Source organism: Castor canadensis, chromosome 6 (assembly GCF_047511655.1).
Source record: "Castor canadensis chromosome 6, mCasCan1.hap1v2, whole genome shotgun sequence".
Classification (NCBI taxonomy): domain Eukaryota; kingdom Metazoa; phylum Chordata; class Mammalia; order Rodentia; family Castoridae; genus Castor; species Castor canadensis.
The window spans coordinates 147,246,486-147,272,566 of record NC_133391.1 but is presented as its reverse complement, the minus strand read 5'-3'; the positions used below and the strand labels follow the sequence as shown (position 1 = coordinate 147,272,566).

The following is a 26,081-nucleotide window of genomic DNA, read 5'->3' as shown; positions in this document are numbered from 1 at the left end:
TTAAAATTAGGTAATTAAAAATGAACCCAGGTCTTACTGCTTTTGCCATGAATTCTATCTTGACAGCTTGGCACAATTGCATTTTTACAATAAATGGAGGCTGTGACTTTTATGGCTAGCGTATCACACATGCACACCTGCTTTTGGCTGAAGCTTATCTCCTGAGGCTGCGTTGTGACTTGAAGCTTACTGTTCTGATAAGACCCAGGCCAGACAAGATGCCTTTAGGATGACTGGGAAATATTGTCTCATTTAAAGAAAGTGCTGGAAAGGGTTCTTAGGAAAAAGTTGATCTCACCTTCTCATTCTTAAGGTAAATTAACTAAAGCTCACAGAATATAAATTGACTTGGCTATAGTCAGGTAGTTAACCATTGGCCATAGAAAGAGCCCCAGTCATTTAACTTCCTTAGTTGCCTCTCCCCGCAAAATCTTTGTTTTGCTGGTATTGGGGTTTGAACTCAGGGCCTCACACTTGCTAGGTGGACCAGTCCCCCCAAATCTCAAATCTGCCCATCTACAGGTTGTGTGATGCTAAGCCTACATTTCTTTGGATTTCAATTAAAGAGGAAATGGCAACCAAATGGGCAGTGTTAACCAGTTCAGCAGATAGGGGTTTGTATATTGTGTGATCAGGTTAATACATGTCTTTTTCCGCTCAGTGGACTTGTAGCTTCCATCTCTACACTATGAGATTATTTTAGCAAGAGTTTCTGGTCTAGAGTGCCATGATATATGAACAAGAGTGGACTGCAGGGAAACGATAGCTCCATTAACTTTTGGCTTAATTTTTTTTTAAACTGGTGGCAATAGAAAATGTATTGCTGGAATCTAATTTTAAAATAAGAGTTGAAATATGTCCATGATATAAAAAAAAAATCACAATAATAACACTTGTAAAAGCTTCTGGGATCTGGCAACAGAAAAGGCCGTGATTTTGGCAGTGAGCTGAGAGAAGGAATGTTGGGGGAGCAGCCCAAGGGGAGGAGAGCAAAGGAAATTGGTTGAATGGAGCCAGACAAATTCACATGGCTTCCCAAATTCAGCCCAAATTGGTTCCCCAAACTACGTCACTGTGTAGTTAAATGGAGGAAATAAAAAAAAAAAAAAGAAAAAGAAAAGAAGAGATAGTCCTTTCAAACCCTGGTCTGTCAACGAGCCATGTGACAATAATGACAGCTAGTCGTCACAAAGTAGTTACTACGTGCTAGGTGGCCTACCAAGCCCGTCTCGTGAAATTCATTTACTCTTGCCACAAAACTTACGTGGTGGGTTTTATTATTAAAACATATTTTGTAAACACTTTGTCTTCCTTATTAGGCTTGTGTCTTTTCTTCAACAAAATTAGTGATAAAGGCAGAACAGGACCTGCCTGGAACTGAGCGGGGAAGAGGGGGAGAGGGGAGGGGAGGGGGGCAGGGGGGAGAAATGACCCAAACAATGTATGCACAGGTGAATAAATGAATAATTAATAAAAAAGAGGCAGCTATAAAGAAACAAACAAACAAACAAGCAAAAACATATTTTGTAGGTGAAGAAACTGAGGCCTGGGGAGGGTCTTAGAGCCCTAAGTTGTAGAACCAGTTTTTATACCAAGGTTCTGGGTCCCCAGAGCCTGTGTTTGCTGAAAAAGGAGTTTGGAATGGAGACTCTAGTTTAAGAAACAACAAGTAATCTGAGGGAGCAGCTTGGAAAAGCAACTTTGAACTTGGATTTAGATTTGTGGCCTTGGGTTCATCTCCTAAAAACCGGAAGAAATTATCCTATCATCCTCACAAGATTGTTGGGAAGGTCAAGTGCACTAATGGATGGTGGATACATGCCTACCTCAGGGCCTTTCACTCAAGAGCTGCTTGGCCAATACTTATTCCTTTCTCCTAATAAGAAACTTACAGTGAAAAGTAAGATTCAACAGTTTGTAAGCTCCAGAAGGCAGAATAATCCAGTAATAATTGCTGCCTCTGAGGAGGGAACTGAGAGCTGGAAGAGAGTGGGCAAATGAAGCTTGCTTTCCAGTGTATGCCTTCTGGTTTGAGGTTTTTGGTAAAAGGTACACACATATGAGCGTGTTACTTGCTACGAGAAAAGTAAGTTTATAGATAATTACATTCACTTAAGTGAACCAAATGATAGTCTTTACCTGAAGTGAGTGGTCTCTCATGTATCCTAAAACATCAGCCATCCCATTTTCCTGTTTGTCTTTGTGCGAAGGAGAAGGGGTAGAAAGAGTTCTTTGTGTTTCTGGGGGTTAGGAGAAGAGGGTAGCAGATCAGGTTCACGCTTACATGAAGAAAAGACAGGTGACCCACCGGTAGGATCACATTTCAGCCAGTCTGTGTCTGGGAGGTCTCAGCCAGATCAGTTTGTGGCCATTGAGAATGAAACCCAGAAGTAAAAGAAGAACCAGAGTGGACCCAAAGAGCCCCCGTGATGGTCTTCAGGCCACTCTGCTACTCTAGGACTGTCATGCTGGGAGAGATTTGATCAGAGTATCCTTTTTGGAACATTAGACCTAGACTCAGCCTGCCCTATGTCTATGGGGGTTGAGTGTGATTCTGTGGGCTGTGGTTAGATAATGTCATTGTCTACTTGCTTTGACCCCTAAATATATTTGGGATCCTGCAGGTAACCTACAGAGGCTACAGAGAAATAGGGAGCTTCGATGGTGGATGACACTTTTTTAGCTCACATTTATAACTATTTTATGAGTCGTTACATTTGTGTTAGATAGTGGGGAGGAAATACAGAAGAAATGCAAAGTATGGGTTTGTCTTTAAAAAACTGATAAGCTGAACAGGGTGGTGCTCTTCTGTAATCCCAGTACTTGGGAGGCAGACTCAGGAGGATAGGAAATTTGAGGACAGCCTGGGCTACATAGCAAGTTCCAGGCTATACAGCAAAACCTTGTGGGTTTTTTTGTTGTTGTTTTGTTTTGTTTTTTAAGGAATCTGATAAACTTAGGTGGGAGGAAAAACATGTGCAGGAAATAACTGAAGAAAAATATAAATATGACATATATATTAAAGGGGCTTTGAAGATGATACATAACTTAGTGGTTAGTTTGTGAAGACTGGTAAACACTCTTGACGTTCAGAGGGACGGACGAATCACTGTGAATGGGAGGCTTCTTGGAGATGGAGTTTCACCTAGGCCTTGAGAATGGGTGTGTTTGGAAAAGGCTTAGGACAGTGGGTTGACTCAGTCTCAAACGTTGCCCATGACAATGCAAAAGAGTAAGCCTTGAGGAATTCAGGAGAGTGCCTTGGTAGGTCACTGAGTGTTTCAATAAGAGCACTGTGAGGTTTCCATTCCAGTTTCTAATAACTGGGTAGGTCTAATAAATGGGTAGGTGACTTTTGTGCTGCCATTCTTTTCAGTCTTTTATCTTCTAGTTTGCAAGTGGCCTCTTTACCTCTTTAAATATTTGCAGCAACTAGTATGTGGTTCCACTTGGAAAAATGGGCTGTCATCATGAGACATGAAGCCAAGAGGGTTGGGATTTCCCTTGGCTAATAAAATTCTCAGACTTCTGGAATTTCTTAGCAAATGCCAATTTTTAGTGCTTTGAGTGAAAGGGGTGGAGGTTGAGTTGATGGATAGGAAATGGGATTGAAAGGTCTTTGTAACAAATCTTGAGAAATGCCACTGTAGCATGATGGAGGGCTTCACAGTTTACTTTGTGGGTGTGTGTTTAATTTTATGAAAGATTTGTTCCCGGATTTGTTTTCCATTGTCACAGGGAAGCAGCAGACATTCCATTAAAAAAAAAAAAATCAAAGCAGCCAGTTTAAAACCACTGGCTTCACAAAAGATTAAAAGGATGGTATACCTTTACGTAGCAGCTACTGACTATTGAAGCCTTCAGACAAGGAAATGCACACACCCCATGAATCTTGAGGAACCAGACATATCCTGCTCAGTGCAGGGTCTGAATTTGTTGCTTGGTGAGATAACAGTTCTCATGAAGGTCGACAAGCAACATCTTTGCCAACGTATTTTTTCAAGGGTTTTTTAGTCATTTATCACAAGTTTTTACAGATGCCTGAGTCTCCCTCTCCCAGCCACACACATGTGTTCACACACACACATACAAGAATGAGTATTTAAAATCCAAGTCTCTCTCTAGACAGAGGAGCCTTGGCCAAATCCACTGTCAAGCTAAGCCTCTTTCCTCATACTGGTAATTTTAAAATATATCAGAGATGACCCCGTTGGGTGGAGGTGGAGACTCCAGTGAAGTACTGATGAGAAATTGGTCAGGTTTGTGACATGCCACGTTATTTTCCAGGTTCTGTCAGACTTTTTAAAATAGGGAATCTGCTTGCTGCCTGATTTTACTTTGAGGAGAGGTTTTTTTTTTTTTTGTCTTTTCTTTTTTGGTGCTGGGATCGAACCCAGGGCCTCACGCATGCTAGGCAAGCGCTGTACCACCGAGCTACATCCCAGCCCCTGATTTTACTTTGATTTAGTTGGCTGGGGCTGCCGTGACAAAGTCCCACACACTGGGTGGCCTAAACAACAGAAATTTATTGTCTCACGGTTCTGGAGGCTGGAACTGTGATGAAGGTGGTGTTGGGGTTGCTTTCTCAGATGGACCTTGGTTAAGTCTGTTGCATGCCTCTCCTAGATTCTTCTGGTGGTTTGCTGGGAATCTTTGGCTCATGGACACATCATCCCAATCCCAGTCTTCATTTTCATGGGGTGTTTTCCCTGTGCGCATGTCTGTGTCCAGATTTCCCATTTTTATAAGGACCCCAGTCATATTAGGGCCCACTTTGTTGACCTCCTTTTAACTTGAGTAGAATGTAGGGCTTTCTGAAAACTCCTACTTCCAAATCTAAATAAAGTCACATTCTGAGTTAGGGCATTAGGACTTCAATGGGTGAATTTGACACAGTTCATCCTATAAACTCTTCCATGTCTTTCCATCCTAGAGCAGTTTCTCCAAAGTCCCCATGTCCCTCCAACAGTGAACACACTCGCAGACCTAGCTGCACTGTTCCTTCATCTTGTGGTCTCTTTTCAGTGTCTAATAGGGTGAGGTGTAACAAGAGTGAATCTGTGGTGCTCACTGACTTAATACTATGATAGCAATAAGAGGAAGAGTTCTCAAGTGCTCAACGCTCACCATGTGCCAGGTACAGCAACCCTTTTGCACGTTCTGCATGTTCCTTGACATTTTTTCCCCCAGTACTGGGGATTGAACTCAGGGCCTCACGTTTGATAGGCAAGTGCTCTGCCACTCCTTGTCATTTAATGCTTGGTGTTCCTAAATTCTGAAATGTCTTCCAAGTCTATGTGTACTGGTAGTATCCCTTCCCTTATGGGAGGGAGGATCTGGGAGAATCCTGGGTCGTTTGTTTCCTGAGTGCTGCATGCAGTTCCGAGTTGAGTTCTGAAGAGAGAAAGAGAGCAGCTGCTGCTTCTGCTGTTCACTGAAACCAATGACACATCAATGTCTAAATGGAGATCTATGGCTGGCTAAGTGGATAAGGCTTCAGACTAGTTACCCTAGACCATGATTCTTGGGTTAGCAAGATACTGTTGCAGTTGGAACAAATATGAAACCTAGAACTAGGCCCCTAAACTTGGGGAAATCAGTAAGTCTGCACAAACAATAAGTCATCTGAGTCATCATTACTTACCTCTTTGTTATGAATTAATTACCTGATCATTTTAAAGTAAGGGTATTTTTTATTTCTATTTATATATATTTATACTTTTTTTTATCTGACAATTTCTTCATTTAACTGCAACTTGGGAGCCAAACAGGAATTGCCTCTGAATTATTCTGTGGAGATTATCAGTTGGGTTTCTGCCCGGAGATCTTGCTGTATAAAGGAGGTTATGTTCACTTGGCCATAGAGGGGTTGTTAGCCAGAGGATCATCATGTCTATAAAAATGCCATTAGTGACTAGCCTTGGCTTTGCTCTTTCTTGAGTCCCTACCTCCTTCTTAAAAAAGAAAACTCAGTGTGTTCGGATCCACACAGTTATGTTATTTGTTAGAGTAGTTTCCATTGTGTTAATGAAAATGCTTTTTTGGGAAACACTGCCTGGCAAGATTTGGTTTTTCATTTTCTTAGGAGCCAAATGCTCTTTCCCTTCCTGGGCTGCCCAGTGGGCTGGTTTGCTGAGAGGTATAGAGATTTTAGAATATGAGAAAAGAACAAGTTGTAAGGAGCCACATGCTCTTCTTGATAGGTTTATTTTGAAATGTATTCCTTAATGCTGAGAGTCTCTTTGGTAACTTTCAGGTGTGCCCTGTGTTTTGAAAGGTTTTTGATGAGAGTGAGTGTCAATTCATGAATCTGTCCATTTTTTGAAAAATTGTTCTATAACCTAGAAGCTGCAGGGTCCTTCTGTGAGATCTCAATGGATATACTAATTAGTGACAGGAGAAACTGTTATAACAAAATGCCAGGAATACAGTTGCTCAAGCAAAATAGACATTGTTTTCTTGTGAAGTAAAAGTTCTACAGGCTGGTAGGGCAGCTCTGTTCCATAGATTTCTCCAGGGACCCAAGTCCTTCAGTGCTGTACTTCTGCTAGAAGCTGCCATGTGGTAGCCACTAGTCCAAATAGAAATGTGCTATAAATGTGCAGTACTCACCATATTTCAAGACTTTGTTACCCCCCAAATTATGCAAAGCTGTTTTCTGTAATTTTTAATAATTACATATTCAAGCAACAATATTCTAGATACAATGGAATAAATACACCAGTAAAATTCATTTCACCTGCTCTTATTTAACTTCTTAAAAAATGTGGCTATCAGAAACTTTAAAATGACACAAATCTTGCACTGTAATTCTCTTGGTTAGCAGTGCTCAAGACCATTGTCTACCTTGCATGATCAGTGTTCAAGTTTCAAGGAACCAGAAGGAGGGAGAGTGAAATATTTTCCTTTTTGAAGGATGTGCACCAAACGAACACAAATCATTGCCCTCATATGGGGCTCGGTCACATGTACCTGCCTAGCTGCAAGGGAGGCAGGAGAACATATTCTATGGCTGGCAACCGTGAAACCAGCCAAACCTCAAAGGACAGGGTGGGGAATGCAAACTGGGGACAATTAACTTAGCCATGGATGTTTGTAGTTTCATTTGAGACTCCAATGTTAAAGGCATGCCAAATGTCCTAATCTGTAGTGACTTCCCAGGGTGGAAGTAACTATTGGTTATCTCAGAAGTAACTATTGGTTGTCATTGCCCAATGCTCATTTGCAGCAGGCCGTGTGAGGTGAAGTTAAATGCCTTTCCCATGTTAGGAATGGAAGATGATGCTGGGTGTTATCAGCTGGTGACATTAGGTAATCAGTCAGGCTTTTCATTTAAGTCTAGTAATACACTGGGTGACTTGATCAGGTGAGATGTCGGATTAACGAGGGTTGTTTTAAGTATCATTTTACAGTCATAATTTTGGGGTTGCTTACAAAGATAAGAACTATCATGATCTGATCTCACACCTTCATTGAATAGTTGGGGAATGATGTCAATCTCCAATTACATGTTACAAGTTTAGTTTTAAGTTACATTGAGTCCATGTGTTCAGTCAACATGTATTTTATGAAATTGTGAAATCTGAGGATTATCAATTACATAAATTAATTTCATCTGAACTTAAATGACAGTTTGATTCTCAAATTGCCCATTCTGAGCAGAACTTTAGATTTGTTCCAAAATAACATTAAAAACAGTGGAATGTCCACTTTCTAGACATAACTATCGCTACAATCTAAGATCATGTTAGCTTTTTTGGCAGTCAAATTGCCCTGTTCATTTCATACTGTGTTTATTGTTAATTATTTCTTCCCAGATGTTGCTTGCTGTGTTTGTCTTCATGTACTTGTACTACCAGATGTTTGAACCAAGATGCTGTGTTTATCCCACTTAAATTTTACTTTGTTAGTTAAGTTTCTCAAATTCTATTTTATGTTAGATAAATCCATTTCTCTTGTTTTCACATCATTTCAAATTACAGTTTTTATCATAATTACATTGAGTCATCCACAAATTTGGTAGGCATGCCTATTTTAGTCTAAGTAATGAGGGACTCAAAGGCTCTACCTTTACACACACACAAACTATTGACATCCTTCCAAATGGACAGTGCCTTAATTCACATTCTTTGGGTTCTGGTTATTCACCTGTTCTTATCACCCATTGCACTGTTTCTCAGCCCTGCTTTCTGTCCTGTCCTACATGTATCCTTTAATACCTGTATGATACTGTAAGTTACATAATCTCTCTGAACTTTAATTTTCTCACCTGTTATTCAGGTGAGACCTGCACCTCCCCCTTTAAACCATCAGACAAAATCTGACACAGTAAATTCTCAGTAAATCACCATTCCTGGTGGCTAGCACAGGCCCTGGACATTGTAGGTCCTCTGTTGTGTGTAAAGAATAGATAGTCTTAAAAGTTTACTGTCTGGTTAACAGTAAGCAGAGTTAATACGACTGACATGCATGAAACCTTTGCAGCAGGCACCACATGTGTCATTGAAAATGAACTCTGGTGTTTGGACAGCCAACACACACCATGGAAGAGAGGTGAACTTGAGGCTGGGTCGTCCTGGCTGGGGAGGTTATGGTGAATAGTTGAGCAGTAGTGATGAGGGCAACGTGAAGAGTAGAGGTGGGGTGAAGAGACCAAACGAAGGCAAGGCGTGTAGGGACAACTAATAGGAAGTAAGTTCCACAGGGCATGGCGTTGAAAGCCCAGGGTGCAGAGGAAGAGTAAGAGTAAGACTGAAGAATGAGGTTTTGGGATGATTGTATTTTGGCAGTAGGATGATTGGGGGTTTTGAGAGAATGTAACAGGGAAAAGGGGCCAGGCTTAGGGCCAAGGCTAGGGTGGTGGCTGCAGCTGGAAGGGAAGGATGAGATTTGAGTGGGTGTGGGGTGAAGAGCAGGGAGGGAGCCTAGATTCCTGTGGATATGCAAAGGAAGGCCTCTGAAGTGTGTGGCCACACTCTGCACAGGCAGGGCCCGCCCCGGACAAGCTCCCCTCATCTCCTGAGAAATCTGACGTGGGCTTCTTTCTGCACTTGCATTTATTTCACTGAGCAGCATGGTTGGAACAAACATTAGGGAACAAAACAAATAAAAAAAAGGTGACAATCTACTGATTGAAAGAGAATATTTAAGGAACAGTTATTTAACACTGAAATGCACCACCTGTCTGCAGGCCTTCTAGCAATGTCATTGTAATTTGTTTATTCCTCTTTATTAGAGAATTATTCTCGGCCTTATTTTCTAGCAGAGAAAACCACAGCAGTGACTTGCCGTGTCACTTTGGTATGGCTAATGTCACAAAGTACCACAGAATGGCTTCAACCATGGAAATTTACTGTCAGTATATGAAGGTAGAGAACCTAAGTAAGGTGCCATCTATGGGGGTTGGGTTCTTTCTAAGGGCTGTAATCTGGTACTTGTCTCTCCTCTGGCTTGTGGGGGACTGCTGGCAATCTCTGAGATTCCTTAGCTTATTCTTTGTCATCAGCTCTATCATTGCCTTCTTCTTCACATGACATTTTCCCTGTGTGCATTTCTGTGTTCATATTTCCTCTTTTATAAGGACACCAGTCATACTGATTAGGGACCCATCTATTGTTCACTAATTACATCTGCATTGACCTCTTTCAAAATAAGGGCACATTCTGAGGTGTAGGGGAAGAAGACATTCACAAACTGAGACACAATTCAACCCATAACATTTGTCCATTCATTACAGTCACATAGTAATAAGGACTAGTCCCTGGTGACAGGTCCAGGAGTTTTATTTAACCACAGCAGCTGCTGCTGCTGTGTACAGGTGTTTGCCATCAGGAGATACAAAAGATGGTGAATCCAGTTTGCTGAGGAAAGGCCTAGAGTTGAATTTCAAATTTCTCATTCCACTTGCCAGTCTAAACTAAAAGATAATAAATAAACAAGAGTAAACTTTGACCAAAACATGCTTTTGTAAAGCCAGCTTGCCAGGCCCAGAATTCAGTCTGAAAGCCTTTGGTGCCAGAGATAGGAGTGGGGTGGAGAATATGGAAAAGTGGTCTGACCTGTTTTGGGGAGAAGTGGGGCAAAGAGAGTAAGGAGGGCCTAAAAGGCATGCCAGAATGCGGGTGTGGGCCTTGGGAAGGTTTGGAGTATAGTTTCTCCTGTGTGGTGATTTCTGGCATTGGCCCCAGATCTTGGGGAACCATCTGCGCCCCTGGAACAGTTGGCAGGTGGGTGTTTTGTAGACCCCAGACTTCCTCATCGTTAAGTCTTGGAGTCTTGGGAGTCTATCACTGTAGATTCCTGCCTCTTCATGGGCATTTGGGAAGCCACCCTAGCCCTTCTACTTGGATGGGCATGTGGACTGAGGTGGCAGAAGGCAGCCCTGGGTTTAGACTGAAAGATAAGATAGACAGGCAGGAGACTGCTTAAATGCTAGCACATTGTTTATTCAGGAAGAAACCCTGTGGACAGGAACATCTAGCCATCGCCAGAACTGCACTGCCACTTACAGACTTGGAGTCGATACAGGGGAATGGTCTGGAGGGGAAGTTTAGCTGGGTGGGAAAATTTTTCTGGGGTTAACAGTTGCTAGGGGAAGCTAGATGAGAGGGGTGGATGCTCAGCCAGCTCTGGATCCCTGGGCAAGGCGAGAGTTTGTCATTCCTTTGAGGCTAGGTATGGTCCTCCCAGTAAGTGGTCGAGTGTTTCCAGAAAGCTGCCTGCAAGGGCTGGGGGGTGTGGGTGGGAGTCTGATCCTAACATGGCTTCCCTTTTGATCACCCTAACACTGAGCATGCTTGGCAATATGGGATCATTGTGCCTGCTCTGCCTACAGCTCCTGGCATGAGTCATTGCATGGAAAATGAATAAGTGTGAAAAAAACACAGTTGGTCCTCACCATCTCACCCTGTGGCATCTCTCTGCTCAATACTTACCACTATCCATATCATACTCAGAAACAACAGGTCAGCGGTGTTTTCTGGGTGTGTTTCCATTACAACTGTCTGGATATCTTTTTGGCAACACTCGATTGTGTATTAGCTCAGATGGTTGGAGAACCACACTAAAGAGACCACAGTTATGAACTTACTCCTGATATAAGCAAATTAATTAGCCAGTGTTTCCAGGGCAGAAAATTACCTAAATTTTGACCCAGTTTACTGTCTGACACCTGTGTCTTATTGGTCACAAGACAGTCTGTCATGGGTTGTGAACACTGTTAGATTACCAGAAACCAAATAAAACAGTTTTGATTGGACAGCTGCTTCCATCCTCATTTAAAAGACATTATATCATTACTCAATTCTCAACACACTTGTGTTACTTAGCCAGAGTTTGTCAAAAGAGTCTGAACAACTTTGCCCCAGTGGGGGAAGAAATTCTCATAAGTCCTCAGGACAGATGTGGGTTTCAGCTGTGGCCCCAGGTTAAACGTTCTGAATGTCCCTTGTCTTTGAGGCTCTGGTACTCCCAGCCCCTGATGAACTCTGTTCATGCTGACATCTCTTTTCCACAAACCTGTGTTTCATAAACAGCACTGTTGGGCTGGGCCAGTGTTCTAATTCTTGACACACTTAAGGAACACCATGTTAAGGAAATAATGTAAAAGACAGGAAAAGTTTGTTGTAGTTTTATTTATATTAATGAAAATTGAGAGCAACCCAGATGTGGGAGTAGGAAAGTTATTACATCTGTAGAGAAGAATGCTTCCATAGTCATTGAAAACACTAAGCTTGAAAGTTAGGCAGCAATGGGGACGTGCATATGACAAACTCAGTGGAGAATAATTCAAATGATAAAATTACACATTACATTATTATAGCTACAGCAGATATAAAACAAATGCATATGGTACCTATTGACTCTTCTATTTAGGGGAATACTAAGGAAATAAGGATGGAATAAATATTTCACTTTAAGGCATTCACCATGGTGATGTTTTCAAATACATAAGAAAACAGAAGTCACTTAAGTATTAAGTAAAAAAAATTGGATGAGTATTATATTTTGGGGTACATATTACACAGGCATTTAAAATGTTGCAGAAATCTGAAGAGAAAGCTGCTTCATGCACTATTAAGTAAAAGCAAGTCCTAAATGTATATGTGATTAAAAAAATACTTTAATGTTTTTCTGTTCCTAGAAAAAATTTCCAGGATATGCAAAGAGGAGTAAGAGGTCTCCAAAGGCAGGCCTAAGTTTAGTGAAGCCTGAGGGTTGTACAAAAATATATGGGAGCCCTTTAAAAAAAGAAAAAAAAAGCCTGGTGCTAAGTAGCTCATGCCTGTAATCCAGCTATTTAGGAGGCTGAGATTGGGAGGATCAGGGTTCAAGGCCAACCTTGGGCAAATACTTTGAGAGAACCACCCTCCCCCATTTCCAAAATAACCAGAGTAAAATGGGCTAGTGGAGTGGCTCAAGAGGTAGAGGTGTTTACAAGTCTGATGCCCTGATTTCAAACCCCAGTACCACCAAAAAGCCATACCTTTGCAGCATGCATACACACACGCTAGCGCCCTGAGGTTTAAGATTCGGTAGCTTCATGGGAAATCAGCCTTTTGAGGCTTGAGTGTGCATTTCTGCAGCTTTAAAGCTAAAAGGAGAAAGCTACCATCTGAGGCCTCCCACCACTCCATGTTCAAGCACCTGTAGGCTGATGCAGGCGCCTTGTAAATTGCATTAATAACTGAGGTTGCTTAAGAATTTGTGGTGGTTCTTTACTTCAACCAAGTGTATCCATTTTTCTTCTAGTTTAGGGGTCCTTTCTCTGATTCCTGGACCTCAGCATCAGCATACCTGAGGAATTTGTTAGAAATGCAAATTACTGGGGTCCATTTCAGATCTGCCTAATCAGAAGTTCTGAAAGTGAGGCCCAGTGATCTCTGTTTCAATTTCCAACCCCAGGTAACTCTAGCTCGGTAATTGCCAATCCTCATGATGGATTATACTTCCCATCAAGAAAGCTTCAAAGACTACTGCTTCCTAGGACCCACCATGAGGTACTGACTCTACATTCTAAATTGACAGATTTTGCACTCTCAGTGAGGAGGTATATCTCGTCTTGACTGTTTTTTCTAAACTCCACCAGGGAATAAGGAATAATTGCTTGCGTTGCTGGGTATTATTTAGCGCACAGACCCAGATGTATTACCCAAGAGTCAGTGTAGTTGAGCTCAGATTCTGTACACCCCACTTACCTATTTCCAAGCTCTCCAAGCCTCTGTTTCCTTATAGGAAAATGGAGATTTTAGAAAAGTTCCTCCCTCCTAGGGAAATTGTGAGAATTAATTAAGATAAAAATGCAAAAAGATAATATTCCTTTTTCCTCCCTAAATACTTTATCATTCCCAATTATAGGGCTCAGTCCATCAAATTTGTTGGTTTTGTTTTTTGCAGTACCAGGGATAGAACACAGCTCTACCACTGAACGGCATACATCTTAGGGCCCTAAATGTGTTGCTGTTTTTAACACATTTCCATATCTCTTCTATTTCTGTAAACTAAGTTCCATGGATTTGGATAACAAAGAAGTTATTATCTTTATCTCCCTATGGGAATGACTTCAGTTTTACTGCCCGATTTATATCCCATGGGGAGTTGAAATGAGAAATGATTCCTGAGGGCATTGGAGATATGTTTGCCCTATCTGTCCACTGCTGTAGTCATTAGTCACTTTCAAGTGTTGAGCACTTGAAGTGTGGCTAGAGCTACTACTCTGGAACTGAAATTTATTCATTTAAATAAATTTAGATTAAAAGCATACTCAATTTAGATACTGATAGTGCCTTAATTGTGGAACAACTTGGGTATGTGGCTTTATTTTTTGAAGTGTAAAGCTCATGAAATCTAAACAGATATTAGGCATTTCCAGTAAACTTGTAACAAAGGAATTGAGGTGCACTGAAAGTATACAGTGAAAAGTTACTATGAAAAGATAAAAAGTATCCCAGCAATACTTTTCATGTTGATTTCTCCCTGAAATGATAATATTTTGGCTATATTGGGTTATAGAACTTGTTATTAAAATTAATTTCAACAGTTTCTTTGTACTTTTCAAAATTGGCTATAAATGTAAAATATAACTTAGGTTATATATTTTTTTTGAGCAGTGCTGTGTTAGATCCCAAAAAGAAAAATAATTGAAAAAGCCAAACTCACCTTGAAGACTGCTGGTAAGAGTGGTCACAGAGGATCTCTTACACTGTGTGGGGGTGTGAATCTTCACACATAAGCTCTGCCTTCTAGGAACCGATTTAGGGCCACTTTCACTTTGCCTTTTAGTGTGCGCAAAGAACACAGCATGTTCGTAAGTGACCTACTACCCTCTGCCCCCTGGAACTGCCGGATTGATACTGCTAGGCTCAGCATGGAGCAGGTCAACAGCATGCGTTATTTAATGCTGCGATTTGGGCCTTTCTGTGTGTGTGGTTTTTTTTTTTTTCTTTTTTTTCTGTTAAATGTGCTCCTAGCATAGGAATGTCATGGTTCTGCCCCATGTTTTTCTCTGGCTGTACTAGGGAGTTACCACTCTTGGGACTCAGATTTATAACCACTTCCTTATTTTTGTAATGCCTCCTCATGTACTTTTTAGAGGGGATTTGGCCTTCCCATAATTCAGTTTTCCTTACACTGTTATTTCACCCACTTTAGCAGCCTTGGCTTTACATGACCTATGGAATGTGAGTATCTTTCATTATTAAAAGTTACTCATTAAACTGAGCATAGTGAAGATTTCTTATAAGGTAAACATAAGTACAATATTACTTAAAGATTGTTTTCTGCCGTCATATGCTTTTTTGTCCCTTCCTATTTGTAAGGCCCTTACTCAGAACAGAATATCTTAGACCGAGCAATAGATTTTGACACTTTTTTTGGTGGCACTGGAATTTGAACTCAGGACCTCAAGCCTGTTGAGCAGGTATTCTATCACTTGAGCGATGCTCCCGGCCCTTTTTCCTTCAGTTTATTTTTCAGTTACAATCTTTTACTTTTTTTTTCCCGAGGCTACATTCAGACTGATGATCATTCTACTTCCACCTCCTTTAGAGCTGGGATTACAAGTATCTACCACTATGCTTAGCTTGTGGCTTGTGGGTTGAGAGGGGGGTCTCACTAACTTTTTGGCTGAGGTGGCCTTGAACGTCAGTCCTCCCTCCTGAGTAGCTAGGGTTATAGACGTGCACCTGGCCCTTACATGGACCTTTTCAAATGGTGGGGATTGAATCCACGGCCTTATGCATCCTAAGCATTCTACCACTGAGCTGCACCCCAGCCCTACACTGACATTTTTAAGATGATACCCAAGTCATGGTATCCTGGACCTGTGGAGGAAATTTCTCCTTTCAGACCTTCACTGCACTGGTGTCGGGCTCTGGATGACTGATTATGCCGTATCCTAGCATACAGTTTTTAATTCTCCATCTGTAGAGTTTACTCTTCGTTGCTGGCTCCTGGTATTGCCAGTATTTTTCTCTGTTTGAAATGCTAGGTTATCTGACCCATCTAACGGGCACAGAAGCAATGCACGCGACCCTTTTGCATATGCCACATGTGGGCTCTTTGACCTTGACTTTGTACCGTGGATTGAACTTCGTGAGAAATATCCTACTCTCCTCTGAAAAGTGTTTTTTATCCTAACAAGAGTCAGTAGCTCAGTCAAGCCCATCAAAACCTCCAGCTCTCACCCTCGCCCCACATCAGTGATAGCCTATGCAGAGATAATAAGTAAAACATGAGGCCAGAGAGGTTGGCTGGACGTTTTCCTGCAACTTCCAGGTTGCATCCAGACTTGGCAGAAGGTGTTGTGGCCAGAGCAGTGGGCCCTGCTTGCTGACCATAATCTGTGTGTGACTCCTCCAAGTCACTCTGCCTCCTGGGCTTCCACTAGGGTAACATAAGATGCACTTGAAAGTCTCATTAAGCTTTACAATTCTCCATTTCCTCATTGAGTCTCTTTCTAGCTCCCTCCACTCCCATCCACCTTTGCGTGCACTGGTAATTGCTCCTGTAAGGGATGAAAGTAGTCTGTTTGTTTGTGCTGGAGCTATGCTGAGCACCACAGGCATCTTAACTGAAGTGTGTTCACGTCTCTCTTAGTTCCTAGTCACAATCTGTCATCTTCCTCTAGTCCATGACATGGAATCTCTACTAATTAAGAAGAAACAGGAAGGAGAGCATGTGAGCACCTGAGATTATAATGACCTTCCATTGAAATATTCACCTCTTTTTTTCACATTTCCTCAGAATAAAGCAGAGCTACAGACAGGAAATCCCCAAGTCTGAGCTCTCCAAGGTTTTTCTCTTGTGTATTCGTTTAGTTTTGCGGTGCTGGAGATGAATCTAGAACTAGAACCAAGAACCCAGGGCCTTGCTAGGCAGGTGCTCTATCCTTAACTTCACCCCTCCAGTCCCTCTCCAAGGGAAAATAAAATTTTTGGGAAAATTGAAGAGAGAAAGATTGATAGGTGGGAGGAGACAGAAAGAGAAGAAAGAAATTTATCAGACATGTCTTTCCATGTCTGTTAAATGTATGAGTTTGTTTCTGAAGTAAAGAAAATTTCTGTCAAGAAATGAGGGAGTATATAGTGCTGGCAGAGTGGCTTAGAGGCCCTGAGTGCAAACCTGAGTGCTGCCAAACCAAAAGAAATGAAATAGTATAAAAACCCAAGTACCTCTTGAGTTTTATCTACATATAGTTGAAGATATAAATTGACATACTCTTTGTGTGCAATCTATAGTCCTCCACTCCACCAGCTGAACTATCGCAGGGTGTGCTTGACCCACATTTGAGGCAGTTCTGCTAAGCATGAAGGTGAAATGTTTTTAAGAAGTCTGTAATCATATCAGCTTTTAAAACAGTCCTCACATCACTAGCCACCCCATTTCGCCAAAACAAAATAAAGGAATAAAAAACTTTATTTTTCTCTTAAAGTTGTGTAGAGCGTATTTCATAGGCTGTGGATATCTTTGGATTTAGATATTTTGCCAAGTTGCAAAAGTGAACATGTCAGTAGTTCGTTTAAAATTACAATAAAATTTTACTTTATGAAAACTATTGAGTGAGGGGGTTGAATATGAAAGACTATGTCACAGGTAAAACCAGATTCTGTCTGGAGCTATTTAGTTAAAAATTGCCGATCAATGGTATACCACTTATTCAGAAATTTGGTTCCTAAAGTCATCTTTTGAGACAGACACGATGGCATGCATCTGTAATCCTAGCTACTAGGAAGGTGGAGGCAGGAAGATCTCGAGTTTGAGACCAGCCTGGCAAAGATAGTGAGGCCCTGTCTCAATAACAAAGTACAAACAAAAGGACTGGGGGTGCAGCTGGTACTACAAGGAAAAAAAAGTCACTATTCAATCTGTGGCTACCTAGAGTCAGTTTCACACGAGATGGGTTTTCCCAGTATTTCTGAGTTTTGGAGGGTTGGGGTTTTTTTTTGCCACTCTTGGTATTTGAAAAAAAATTTAGCCATATAATCTCAGGCAAGTTGTGTTTATGTCCACATTGACATCACCTGGAGAGCTTAAGAAAAGAAAAAAGAAGAGTAATTTCTTCTTCTCCCCTTGCCCCTACAACTGAATCAAAGTTTCTGGAGCAGAACCAGGGCTTAATATTTTTAGGGCTCCTGGGGAGAGAGTCCTGAGTGGGAAGTGTGTAGAACCACTGATGGGGGAGGAGGAGCAGTTCTGTATTAGGGACCTGGTTGTAGAGATTCTTGATCTGAGGGGTCTCCGAATGAGTTCCCCACCCTTCACCCCTATTGATGACAAGTGGGAGAGCCTGGCTTTCAGCCATCCTCTTGCGGGCAAATGTGACTTAAGATCTGCTTGATTTTAGGTGGTCTTTTGCAGTTCCTTTGTTCTGCATTCAGACTTTGTGCATGCAAATAGCTTCAATCTTAGTTCAGGCACCTTGAATTTGAGTAAATTCCATTGTAATGGTTTGTGATAAGTGCTTTGTAAACTATAAAATGCCTCCTATATGTCATTTACTGAGCATTCACTTATACATTGTATGCCCTTCCAGGTACAACAGTACAGTTCCAGGTATGCTAGGGGACATTGCTGAACGTTAACAAATGTTCTAGGCAAGAGAAGTGTTTTTATTTAAACAGGAAAAGTCTTAAGCTTCTATTTATTCTTCCTTGAGGATTTGTTTTTTAGGAAATTCTTACATGGGTTCATCTTCTAGGTGTAATTTTCTGAGACAGTCCTACTATCCTGGCCTTCATTGCTGTATTTCAGTTTTGGGTTATAGTTCTATAAAACTGGATTTAAATTCCTCAGCTAGATTTCTGAGTTCTAACTTATAAAGTCTCTATTGTTAGATTTCACTCTAATTTTCCAAGTGCCTAGGTTAGACTTTTTTTTTTTTGAGGTATGGAGTTCGAACTCAAGGCATTGTGCTCGCTCACTAGGTAGGTACTTCTTATAGTGCTTTCCTTGGTGGTTTTCATTCCTCCACCCATGTTCCTCAGAGTGGCCTTTAGGATTTACATTAAACACATGAGATTTGCAAAATAATTCCAGTTTTTTTTTGAGAGGATGCCATACTAATGTGGCCTTGGGTTGCCTGTGATGGAGATGGAGGGATAATATGTCTATATCTCCTGGCAGGAAGCCACAGGACTGAATTTCTATTTGATTTTCAGGACTGGGTAGTTTCATTCCTTGCTGGAGTCAAGATCATATTATCTTGATCATATGTTGGCATAAGTAAGAAACATTGGCCTAATGTAATTATTGGACAGGAAAGGAGGCAAGACCTCCTAGCTTTAAAATCCAATCACATATAATAATGATTAACTCTATTTTATGAAACACAAAACCAAGATTTTTTAATATGAACTCTACTATGTCCAAATACCTTTCTTACATTGTCAGAAATTCGTAGCTCCAGGGTTCTGTTTTTCATTTACTGTTTCTGCCCAACATGGATGTTGGTTTGCTGATTCTATTAAGATTAGAACTATAGTAGCCCAACCTTGAAAACAATGCCTATGCTGACCGGGAAAAAAAATGTAATGAAAGTCAAGTCAGGCCATCAGAGAAGGGGTTGATGCGAGAGGGAGGCCTTAGGAGCCCAGGCTGAGTCTATAGATACCATGATATTTGAAGGCATTGTTGTGTTGTGGACTAGGGGAATTTAAGTTAGCCAAAGATAAAGGAAAATTTTAAAACGTAGCACCACAGATGCTCATATATAGCTATAAGGGCTTTGCAGGGTAGGTGGTTTTACACTCATTTACAGAGGAAGACACTGAGACTTGAAAAATTAAAACATTTATTTTTCCAAGGTCCTATAGCTTGCAGGTGGCAGAGCTGGGATTTGACTAGAGACCTATTTAATTAAAAACCCTAATCACTGTGTCAACTTAGCATTTACCTTCAAAATATGTCCACAAACTGATAGTCTTGCATTGTATCCACTGCAAGCCCTGTGGGCCAAGCAACAACCATGTCTTTACCAGGACTCTCGCTGTGGCTTCTTAATTGGCCTCCTCACTTCTGCCCTTCCCTCCATCTCTTGTCCCTACTCACCAGTACTCAGCAGCCCAAGTGATCCTTTAGTCACTTCTATGCTCACAGCACTAGTAGTTTGCTATCCCCCTCACCAGGTCCACAAGCCCCATAGGCCAGGGACTCTGATTTATTCTTCCTGTTCTCTCTGCTTAAAGCTGGAGCTTAAAGCTCCAGTCCACCAGCCCCACCAAGCCTCCAGGCCTTGCACCCACTCTTCCCTGCCCTAGGAATCTCCACCACAGGCCTCTGTTCAGATGTCACTTAAAGAGGCCTTCCCTGACACCTCCACTATAAAATTGTTCATTTGGCTTCTTGTCCTCTTTATGTAACTTTTTACACATTTCTCACCTGGGCATGTTACCTGTTTGTGATATACTTGATGAACATTTTTTAGGATCTGCCTTCTCCCTCGGGCACCCTTGTGAAGAACAGGCTTTAGGTGGCTCCTGGTGGAGAATCTCCAGCCTGGCACAGAAGAGCTGCTCAGTAAATCTTCGTTGAATGGATGAATAAATGGATGGATGAATCATGGTTACCTCAGTTATAAATTAAGAATGTTGTCATCTGTCTTCCTAGAATTCTTACAAGACAGGACAGTTGAAAGGAAGTGAGACTTTAGAAAAAGAATTTCCTGGCAGGAATTTATGTATTTGTATACAGTACTTGGGTGGTTACAATACAGTGTAAGAAAAACAACCATATTTCCTGTCCTCTAGGAATTTCAATCTGTAAAGAACTCTGGCCTTCGAAATGTCCGATAACTCACATCTGGAGTAGTTTGTGGCAAAAAGGCAAATATTCTGAAAGGTATAGGTTTTAAAGGGGAGGAATAGGCTGATTGATCAAATGCCCACATTTTTTGAAATACTCAGAAATTTAGGGATGGTCAGCTAGGTGAGTGCGTGGCTTCTTGGTTAAGACCAGTTCCACTGGGATCAGTTCCCCACACCTCCTCAGTTTGCCATCCTGTCTCCATCCAGAAAGTACACTGGGGAAAGTCAGGGTGCTCAGAAGCTCTGCCCATGTGGCTAGCTGATTATGCATTTGGGATAAAGTTCTTAAATATCTCTTCTCCCATGTCTACATTCCCACATTTTGCTCTCCAGGCCTTTCTTTGAGAAGAAAGAGAGCACTGGTTAGGCTCAGTGTCCCTAAGTGAAAGTTGTTTTCCTTTCCTTTCCCACCTTCCACTATAGTCCAGACCCTAGGGGACAGAGACGGGGAGTCCTGTAGGATGTAGCCTCACTGTCTGTCTGTGACTGGCTGTATATTTTTTTTGTAATAGATGAAGTTCTTTCCCTCTATGGTCAGTGTTTCTGACTGCTGGCAGCCAGTGCGTGAATCTTAAAGTGGCACATCCATTTTTATACATTCAGCATTGTGATGTGGTGTATGTGTGTGTGTTGGACTCTAGTTGTACACTTAATAAAAGACATACATTTCCTTCATTTGTAAATTAAGCAACACTAAACTGTAGTGGTTCATTTTAAGACTGTTTATTTTAAAGAGTTACCACAAAGAATGCCTGAATGTTTCACATGCCTAAAGTTAATGATAACAAAATTCAAGATTTTGAAAAGTACCTGTCTTACTTTCTTCTTTTCCTATTCAATGGGCTGAACAGCTTACAAGTACATATCCTGGGTTTTGGTACATAAGCAGGTATATTTAAAAAAATTTAGGTGCATTTTTAGTACTGTATGGTTTATGAGTTGTAATTGCTTACTTGTTTGACACAAACTGACCTCATTAGATATTGTACTCTCCTTCTTTTGTCTCCCCTATTTGGGGAACAACAGCAACAACAAAAAACCTTGTGAAATGCAGCACTGAAGGACAGTAAGGGAGTAGTGGTCAGGATGGTCACCTAGGTTGGCTTTTTAAGGATGTGGCTTTGTTACATAGCTGAGGAAACAGCTATGGAAGAGCCAGTGTGACTCCACAATCCCACCCAGGCCTATTTGTGGTGGCCTTGTGCATTTTGGTCAGCATCTTTGTGAATGTGAGGGCAAAGGTCTTGGCTGAAGCTCTGGGTCTTTTGTGGAAGGCAGGCTTTTCTAGGGAGCAGTAAGTACTGGCATTCCTGCCTCATTAGCACAGATCTGAATGGAGCCGAACTGCCCTTTCTCAGCAAGGGCAATGACCTTGCTCACATTCCTGGCGGTAGTGAAGTTCTTCCTAAACCTATCACCACCTTCTTCTAGTCCCAGCTTCAAGCTTCTTTGCAGAGAGCAGCAGAATGTCAGCTTGGTAGGACAACCTGAAGGACAAAGGCAATGTTTGGAGAGGACAGAGCTGTTCCTCTTTGCCTGCCTCACTGTCACAGCTGTGGGTGTGGAAGTGGGAAGCAGTAGACAGTACATCTCTATCACTGGCCAGCACTCAGTGGGATGCACAGTTAGCACATTAATGGATGTGGCTTTAGGGACCCCATTCTCAAGGAGTGAACACTTGGTAACCACATTTATTCAGTAAATACAGATGGAATGTTGATCACTTGTAACCCTTGTGTTTTCCCATGGTAACACAGTTGTTCTGCTCACCAGGCATGAATGTCAGCTTCATACAATAAGGTGTACACTTGGTAGTTCCCAACATTTTTTAACCAGAAAAGCATGTAGAAAGTTCTTGGACTTTTAACTTTTAGTAGTTTTTTTTAAAATCATCTATCAGTTGAGAAGATACACAATGACTAAAATCAATAACGTACCAAGTGGCTTGGAATTATCATGATTATGGAATTTTCTATATTTGAAAATTGTGTATGTGTTGCATATTACATAATATGATTTGTGCTATTATGGACTCATAGACCTTTCTTATCCTCACCAAACTGAGACATACTCTCCCACTCCCCCCAGTCCCTGCCTTTCCAGTCCAAGGCCAAAGCTCCCAGTTTCGGATCCATTGGAAGAATGGAAAGATTATAAATTTTGGAGACAGATAGATATGCTATCAAATTTTCAATCTGCCACTTCCTGTATGATCTTGGATAAGTTACTAAATCTTTCTGAGCCTCAGCTTCCTCATCATTAAAATGGAGATCCCAATTAAACTCAGGGAGATTTTGGAGGAATTGAAGTTTTATAATACTTTGTGTACTTCCTGGCACAAGAGAGATGGCACTTTGTTGTTTGTGGTTCTACTTACAACCTACTCTTCACCAGCTCCAAGTCAGACCCAAGACCCAAAAGGTGAGGGTCAAAGTTATGAAGACTGCAAATGTAGCTCAGTGGTAGAGGGCTTGCCTAGCATGTGTGAGGCTCTAGAAATCCTCCCTTCACCCCCCCCAAAAACCCACACAATTTTTCCTGCTTATTGGTATTAACCTGAGCTATAATATAGGTTCCCATTGCTAGAGCTGTTTAAAAATGATTACTGCCACACTTAGTGGCATAAAACATTTATTATGTTTACGAATTTTCTGGACAGGATACAGCAGGGACAGTTTGTATCTGATTCATGGTGTGGGACCTCAGCGGGGGAGAGTTGAGTTGAAGGCTTGGGCTGGAATTGTCTTGTGGCTCATTCACTCTGTGTCTGGTGGCTGATTCGAGCTTTCATCATGACCTTAGGCTTTTGGCTAGACCCTTATGCCTGGATTTTCTCACGGCGTGGTAGTTGGACTCCAAAAGCAAGCATCCTGAGAGAACAAAATGGAGCCCTCCATTACCTTTTAAGGCCCAGCCTTGGAAGTCATCATTGTGGCCACATGCCATCAGTTGAGGATATCACAAAGTCCTGCCCAGGTGCAAAAGAGAAAGACTCTGCCTTTTCTGCTGTTTGTGGAAAGTATAGCCTGCCACAGTATGTGAGCAGTGGGGAGGCACAGCGACTCCTAGAAGACCCTCCACGGCTATTCCTCAGGTTACCATGGTACCATATCAACCCAGATGCTAAGACCCTAACATAAGGACCTGGGATATAGCACTTTGAATTCTGTCCCTGGTGTTACCTTCCAGCTCTGAACTGGAGCCTGGGTTTTTATCTGTAAGCCAGGCTGAAATGTCTAACAATCAACAGTGTGTTGGTAACTGAGTTCTCTGGGCTGTGTGCATTGGTGGTATTGGTAATGGTATAAAATATACCAAGGAGGCCAGGGCCTGACTTTCCCTTTCCAAGTGTCCTACTCTGATTTTATTTCCTGACAAGAGCCATGTTCCTGCCCCACCTTCCTCATTCCTAAGAGATCATTAATTATATTTTTCCTTGAGGTTTTAAAGAACGTTTAAATAATTTTAGAAAAGTTGTTTGTTCTGTCTTTCCTGTTAGGGTAAGGGCAGAAGACTCTGAAAGTCTTCTGAAGGATATGAGTTGGCTTCTTGTTGGGATTCAGAGTTCTCCATTATATTCTTATCATTTATTTATCACTTTTCTTTCTAAGCTTGTTTGAAAGTGACAAACCCTTACAGCTAAACACTATAAACTCTTAGGAGCACGAAGCCAAAAAAGAAGTTTTGTAGAAAAAGAATGGACAAAGAATTTTTTAAAAATACATATGTATCACATGGTTTAAACCAGAAAATTAAGGGAGGGATACTGGAGTAGAAAAAAAAAACAAAAAAAAACCCAGTTATTTATCATTTATATGGAGTAGAGTTAGTCTGTAAAATGTTCGATTGCTTCCAGACTCTGAAAGTCATTTTAATGGCTCTGTCTTGGATTTTTTCTATCTGTCAAATAAAACTAATAGCACTTCCATGAAGGCTCACAGGCTGTTTTGGGGAATGCAAGAGATAACAAAGATGAAAAGTCTTTGGAGATGTACGTGTGTTTTCACATGGAAATGTCTACCGTTTTTTGTTATTAGTCAGAGGAGCATGCAGTCCACTGAGAGGAGAAGGGTTACAGGCCTGCCTTCCCATGTTGTCCTCTTACCTATTTCTTGTACCTTTCTTTCCTTCTTCCATTCTGTTTCTTAACTGTTTTCTGGTCTTCCTGTTACATTGCCTTTTGCCCCTCCATGTGTCTTCTCTAAGGTCTTCAGGCTCCCATTGATGCCCACTGATACTGCCTGTCTTATGTGGACTCAGAACAACTGTGGTCAAAACTAATGCTTAGCCCAGGACTTAAGAGGGATTTGCCAACTGTCTTTATTATTATCATGTAACCTTCAGGGAGAATCATTAACCAGATTTAAATAAGTAAGTCCCTCTGTTTTCCTATGCTAAGCAATATTTGAAATGTCCATATGACAAATCAACCTCAGAAATTCAGAGCATCTGCCTTTGTGCCTTGGACTTAGGGCTGTTATTTAAAGTTACTAGTTTTTCTGCAAGTAGTACCTACATGTGTTTGCATGTTCTTTTTCTTTCTTTCTTCTTTTTTTTTTTTTGGTGGTACTGGTGTTTGAACTCAGATCCTCATGCTTGTGAGGCAGGCGTTTTACTGCTTGAGCCACTTTGCCAGCCTTTTGCATGTTCTTGATTGGACACTTTCAACTGCTCTGGAGGAAAGCTGCTCCTTAGTGCCTCCCTCTCAAAAGTGACTTTCACGTGGACGATGTAGTCTGTATGTTAAATCTGACCTTTCCAGATAGACCTTTTGTTATTGTGCTGACTCATTTCACCCCAGAATTCACATACTGAAGTCCTCACCCTTAGTACCTCAGAATGCAGCTGCATTTGGAGATCGGGCTTTTAGAGAGGTGGTTAAATGATCATGAGGCCCCTAAAATGGTCCCTTATCCAGTTAGACTGGTGTCCTTCCAAGAAGAGGAAATTTGCTCACATGAAGAGACCCAGGGTTGTGCATGCAACAGAAGAAAGACTGTGGGTCCATGTGAGGACACAGTGGGAATTTGTCTGTCTGCAAGCCAAAGAGAGCTCAAGAGAAATCAGCACACTGACACTTTCATCTTGGAGATCCAGGCTCCAGGAGTTGTGAGACTATAAATTTCTCCTGTTCAGGCCACCCAGGCTTTGATGTTTGGTTACTGTCACCCTAGCAAACCAATACATTCTCCAATTTTTAGTGAAAATTTTATGAAGCCATGTTGTGAAATATGATAACAAGCAGATAAATATAAACTTAATTTCACTTTTATGGATCCGTTATAGAATGACAGTGACTGTGTGTGTTATTCAGTGTTCTCTGGAAAAACTGAACCAACAGGAAGTATGCATCAAGAGGAAGGGTGGGGAGGGAGGAGAGGTTTAATCTGAGGAACTGATGCATGCCATAGTAGGGCCGGCAAAGCTGAAATCTGCAGGACAGTGCAGCAGCTGGAGGCTCAAAGAAGAGTTGCTTTTGCAGCTCAAGACCCAACACAATCTGGAAGCAGAATTCCCTTTTTTGAGAGGGATCTTAGTCCTTTCTATATGGCCTTCAATTCTTTGGGTAAGGCCTGCCAACATTATGGATGGTGGCCTTCTTTTTTCAAAGTCTACTGGTTTAAATGTGAATCACTTCTAAAATCACCTTCACAGCAATAGCTGGCACCCTGCCCAGCCACCGAGGTCCATACTGTAAGCATGGCAGAAATGCAAAAGTGGTAGTGTAGGCTTATTTTATAAATAAACAGAAATTCAGAATAATAATAGCTAGGCTTTAAA

The 26,081-nt window shown here is 41.4% G+C and overlaps 1 protein-coding gene across 4 annotated transcripts in view; it reads left to right on the top strand.

Annotated features, from left to right (window-relative positions):
- Window positions 1–26,081, top strand: part of Rai14 (retinoic acid induced 14) — a 143,932-nt gene that overhangs the window by 27,917 nt on the left and 89,934 nt on the right. The gene's annotated exons all lie outside the window — the stretch shown is intronic.